The following is a 6,097-nucleotide window of genomic DNA, read 5'->3' as shown; positions in this document are numbered from 1 at the left end:
GAAAGCAAGATATATATTCTGGTTATAGGAAGCACATAGAAAATGTATGAAAGCAAAAGGTTAAAAATTCTAGATAATTTTAAAAATCCCACATATATTCACACAAAATAGAGATTAAGGCAAAAACATAACATTAGAAACATATTCACATCCCACACATAGTACATCTCACTTTCAAAGTAAGTACATTACAATAGGTTGATTCATCTATCATCACAAGGAGCTATTTTTTTTTTTAAATCTTTCATTTATTTATGTGGTACAGGATCTCGCTACCCTGCTCCAACTTGTGATCCTCCTGTGCCATCCTCTCCAGGGTTGGGATTACAGGTGTGCACCACCATGCCCAGTTTCGGTGGCCGGCTCAGTGAAAGGCTGGCATGGCCTGCGGTACTGGGGATCAAACCTGAGGTCCTTGAGCATGTCAGGCAGGTGCTTAGATAGCCTATCTGTCTCCCTAACTGGAGATATTTTTAAACATGCCTTCATTAGTAATTTATAGGTCAAGTAAATCAAAAGTAGCGTGTAGAAGACCAAAGGAATGCAACAGGTAAGTTTTATGAAACATACTTAAAATGATTTCACCCATATGGTTAGTACTAGCAGTGATTATCCGCAATGCAAAATGTGGGTAGTCTGAATTGAGCTCTGCTATAAGTTTAAAATGCATAGTGGATTTCTAAAATGTAATGAAAAAATTTAAACATCACAGTAACAATTTTTTATTTTTCATGGCAAAGTGATAATGAATTAAATACTAATAATTTAAAGTCAATGTCACAGTTCAAAAACATTTTTAAACTATCCAAAAAAGGGGGATACAAATGAACAACCATTTTGTACCTGTACACTTAAAATAGGGTAGATAGACAGCTGTATTCTCTTAATTCAATGAATAGAGAGATTTGTTCTAAAAGTGTTTGTGGACAGGATATCATGTCTGCATCTTGTACAATGAATAACCACTAAGACAACAATATGCAATGTATTAATTATTGAAACTGTGCTAGTAATCGGTTTTGAAACTGTCTTATTGCTATTTGTTTCTCAATAACGTTATTAAAAATAAAAAATAAAATAAAAACATTTTATCTAATTATCAAAAAAGTCAAATGACTTATTTGACTTGCTTAATATTTGAATTGGATAATGCTATATTACATCACTAATTTCAACAGGCACAGCACCTGCCTGGCAAGCACGAGGTCATGGATTCAATTCCTGGCACAAAAAAAAAAAAAAAAAAAAAAATCTCAACAAATTGAAAATACTTGGTGTAATTAAGCAATATTCTTTTTCAGCAATAAAGAAGCTGGAAATGTAATACATAAAAGTAACAAAGGTAACATATATTTAGAAAGAATATATATATATATATATATATATATATATATATATGTAAGCTAAAGATTACATAGACGAATCAAACTGAAAAATAATGACATAATACACCCAAATATGTGAGATATTGTAAAGGTAAAATTCCAAGAAAAATAATGATTTAAAATACTTTTATTAGTGCTCACTTCGGCAGCACATATACTAAAATTGGAATGACACAGAGGAATTAGCATGGTCCCTGCCCAAGAATGACACGCAAATTTGTGGAGCATCCCATATTTTCACCTAGTGTCATGCATTACTAACTTCATAAAAGTGCAAATAAAGGACTGTATTGTTGTGAAAAAAAGAAGAAAAAAATAATATGTATGCATAGGAGAGTTAGGATAGATATACAGCTACTTTTAGTTCATTGGGAATAATTTGTACTAATTGTTTAGACAAGATATCATGTCTACATTATTCATGTCTTCTGAGTAACTATTGCAAAGACAACAATATGCAATGTATTAATTATTTTAACTGTCTTGCTAACCTGACTTGAAACTCTTTCTTTGCTATTTTATCTTTTTTCCTATTAAAATGAATACAAAATAAATAAAAATACTTTTATTAGAAAATAGAGAAGGTGAAAAATTAAAAGTGCCTATTTTTAAATATGCAGCTACTTTCTCTTAGTTCAATGAGAAGAAGGTTTAAAACTAATAGTGTTTAGACTAGATCTCAGGCCTGCATCTTGTACTAGGAATAACTACTACAAAGACAATACTATGCAATATATTAATTATTCTAACTGTCCTGCTAACCAGTTTTGAAACTATCTCATTGGTACTTCTTTCTCAATAAAATTTTTAAAATATTAAAAAAATTAAAATAAAAATAAAAAAGAAAGTATAGGGAAGGGATCCAACAAGTAAAGTGAAAAGAAGATTAAATAATACAGATGAGAGTAGAAATAAGTGAAAAAACATGACAAATTCACTGGAGTCGATGCACAGGCCAGAAGCTGGGTATCTGAAATGTGAAAGACAAACAAAGCCTACTCAGGCTGAGGAAGGGAAAAACCACAAATTCAGAAGTTTAGAAATATACAGGAAAAAGTAATATTAGAAGTTGTCCGATCTTACATAACTATATCTGTTAATCTGAACAAAAGATTTAATGATAAAAATAGACAATAGACCAACCATTGTTAAAGAGCTATTCTTGATTTGAAAATGTGTAACATATATATTATTGCATATTACCCTGTTTCTTTGTTGCTGATTTTTTTGTTTTTGCTTTTGTTTTTACTTTTCAAAATAAAATACAACTAAATTTCAAAAAAGTTTTTTAAAGAAAAATGTCATTAACAACTTTTCTACTTTATCTCTGTGTCATTGATAATTCATTTACTTAGAGCCTAGAAGTGATAGGAAGATTATTGTCATGTCGTTATTTCATTTGCTGTGCCCATTTTGCCAAATAAAATTGAACAAAGTTTAAAAATTTTTAAAAAAGAAAGAAATTTCTAAGAAACAACAAATTTTTTTTAAAAATGAAAATCATAAAGAAAAATTTAAGTAGGCAATTTTGGACCTAAGCAAAAGGCATTCATAGAAAAAAATTTCAAAACTGACTCAGGAAAAGAGAAGACTTTTATTTGTTAGTTTATTGATCCTTCAGTTTAAAATATTGCCACCCAAAACACATCACATTTTAATACTTTAGTCAAATGCTATCTTCAGTGAACATTTTCTAATCCTGTAAAAAACTTTTCTAGCACAAAGGAGAAAATCCTCCCTCTCTATAAGATTGCTACAGTCACAGCACAAACACAAGGACAAGAAAGAAAGGAAAAGGAGGGGCCAGTAAGACTCAAGCACAAGGAAGCGAATGTTCTCAACAAACGTTTCCAAGCCCGATCCTGCAGTATTTACGGGAAATGATTTGGCACTGCCAAGCTGGGCTTATCCCAAGAATGCAAAGTTGACTTTACATTTAAAAGCCTAGTTACACATTATCTTATATGAATGCACAGATTCAAGAGAAAAACAATACAATTTGAAGCCAAGACTTATTCAATTAAGTGCTACATCCATTCAAGATAAAATACTATTACCAATCCTGGAATAGGAAAAAGTAATTTCCTTAACCTGATAACATTTTAAATAAAAAGCTATAACAAAGACATGTTTGCTTTTAAACTACTTAAATCACTCTCTTTTAAAACAGAAAAAAAGACTCAGATGTCTAGTAATGTGCCCTTCTGTTCAGTACCCTGACCAGCTCCCACCTTAAGGCTTCCCACCTTCTGGAAGGAGTCTGGAGTCGCTGCCCAGCCTCCCTCCCTCCTTCCCTTCCAGTGCTCCCGTCCCTCTTGCGCTCCTCTTCCCAGCTTTCCTCCTGAAACCATTACATCCTATATTGACATTTTGTGCACATGGAAAGAGGCCCAATAAATGGAGGGAAGGCCAAAGGAGAAGAGTGAAGAGGACATAAGGTTGAAGACGTGGCATGTGGGTATACCACCTTTCTGTGGTGAACATATATATGTAACCAGTATATACTGCACGCAAGTACTCATAAAAATAGAAAATAATTTATCCTGGATCATTTATAGTTGGTGACCATAAATCAGTGTAGTTTTGACTGAATAATAATTGCTCATACTCATGGAGTACAATGTGAGGGTCCAATAAGGATCAAATCAGGATAATTAGTAGACTCAAGCCCTCAGAACTTTATTGTGAAGTGGGAAGAAATTGTTCAAAAGCAAGAAGGAATTATGAGGTCCAGGGAGATAGCTCAGTATTCTAAGCACCTGCCTGGAAAGTACAAACATTCAGGTTTAGTCCTTGGCACCATATGTCTTGCCAGCCCCAGAACCCTGGGTGCCTCATGCTCACTACTGAAACTGGGCGTGGTGGTACATGCCTTTTATCCTAACACTGGGGAGGCTGAGTCAGGAGGATTACTATGAGTCTGAGATGCATAATGAGACACTGTACTAAATAAATAAATACATAAATAATTTTTTTAAAAAAAGAAGGAATTAGGATAGCTGAAAGGGAAAAATGAAAGTCAATTTTACTATTTGTGTCTCTTGGTTCATTGAAAAGGAAGGTTTGTGCTAGTGTCAATTGGATACATTTTTATGATCACAACTTATACTCTGAACACTGCTTTAAAAATAATAGCATGAGATGTATTTTTAATTATTTATTGTTTTTGGCGGAACCTGGGATTGAACTCAGGCCCTTGTGCTTGCCAAGGAAACACTTATTCCACTGAGCCATCTCCGCAGCCCCTTGAATGTGATGTATTAACTTTGAGAGACCACCTGGGTGACTCTCCTTAAAGAAGGGGCAGTTGTCTCATTTTGGCTTATTTCCATGTCTTGGTGTGTACAGATGTGGCTAGGACTTCTTCTCTTCCCTTCAACTGGCTTTCAGCAATGCCTATTGGTCCAGCCCAGGTGCTGATGGTAGTCTCTGAAGATGGGAGGCAGTGCTTTCCTGGAGTCCCCTGTTATTCCCTTGGGTGAGCTGGGGTCAAGGTGGAGTGAAGAGTCTGTGCTGCAAGTCTGCTGGGATGGAGCCTTAAGATAGAGGCAATGACTACCTGCGAAAAATAGCCATAGCTTACCTTGAAAGATTACTCAAAACATTAGATACTACCTTAAAGGTGGTACACAGATTATTCTTTCTGTGTATGCTTCTCTCTGCCTGCTGCAGAGGGCATTTTGGGCCTCCTATCTAGCTCAGCTCACAGAGCTTACCTATTTACCACTACACTCACGATCACTTACCTTCAAGCCACTTCTGTCCTCATGAATTAATGAAACTTTGTGTTTTATTGTATTATAAATATTTATTATTTATATTGTGACTACAAATATCCCTTAGTGTCTTTATTTTCACCATAGGTTGCCCTAGAAGTGGTAGATTGGAATTAACTCACTAGAATTCCAATATCTTTCCCATGGATTACAAATATAAACTTCCTGGGCTGTGACAAGAACCAGTAAGTGCTCTCTATACTAACTATTATTATTCGCCTATTATTTTGCTACGAAATTTGTGTTAACACTTTTCATTAAAATTAAAAAAAAAAGTTACTTTGAAGAAACTAAAAAAAGTTTATCATCTCAGGGGTGGGCAGTTGGTTGAGGGGAATGGTGTCCTGGTTAGATACACAGGAAGAGGAAGCCCTGGTGTTCTGACATACAGTTGGATGATTGAACTCAACAGCACAGTGTCCCTAGATCAGAAACTGGTGTTCCCCCTGGCCTCTGTCCCTCACCCTTGTCTGGGGCCCTCCCAGCACAGGGCACTACCCATAAGGAGCACTTCACGTCTGCATGTCTGTGCTTGTCACTCAAGTGCCCTATGTTTTCCTGAAAGTTTTCAGGGTACAAAGCTGCTGATACATCTTCCCAGAAGAAGTGGGCAAGGACACCTGGTGGCTAGGCAAATGACAGCAGTGGCACCCCAAAATCTGCTGGCATTAAACAACTCTCACCTGATGCTGGCCTGCCCACATGGCTGGAGGACAGGTGATACTGGGCTCTTTACCTCTGACATGTCTATTTTTACTTACTTAATTTATTTATTTTTTGAGGTACTGGAGATTGAACTCAGGACTCAGCACTTGCCAGGCAAGAGTTTGTGCCAATGCGCTATCTCCCCAGCCTCTGACATGTTTATTTTTTAAAAATGTATCATTTATAAAGCTGTTCCTAATTATGAGTGTGAAAATTTCTCTTCCATGTCAT

At 35.4% G+C, this 6,097-nt stretch overlaps 1 non-coding gene across 1 annotated transcript; it reads left to right on the top strand.

Annotated features, from left to right (window-relative positions):
• The first annotated feature begins 1,518 nt into the window (after window positions 1-1,518).
• On the top strand, window positions 1,519-1,624 carry LOC111817219. Its single transcript, XR_002821466.1, has one exon. It is a non-coding gene; the product is annotated as a U6 spliceosomal RNA (small nuclear RNA).
• The last annotated feature ends 4,473 nt before the right edge of the window (window positions 1,625-6,097 follow it).

The sequence above is a fragment of the Octodon degus genome, unplaced genomic scaffold, assembly GCF_000260255.1.
Source record: "Octodon degus isolate 3935 unplaced genomic scaffold, OctDeg1.0 scaffold00051, whole genome shotgun sequence".
NCBI classification, from domain to species: Eukaryota; Metazoa; Chordata; class Mammalia; order Rodentia; family Octodontidae; genus Octodon; species Octodon degus.
This window is presented reverse-complemented; position numbering and strand designations above follow the sequence as displayed.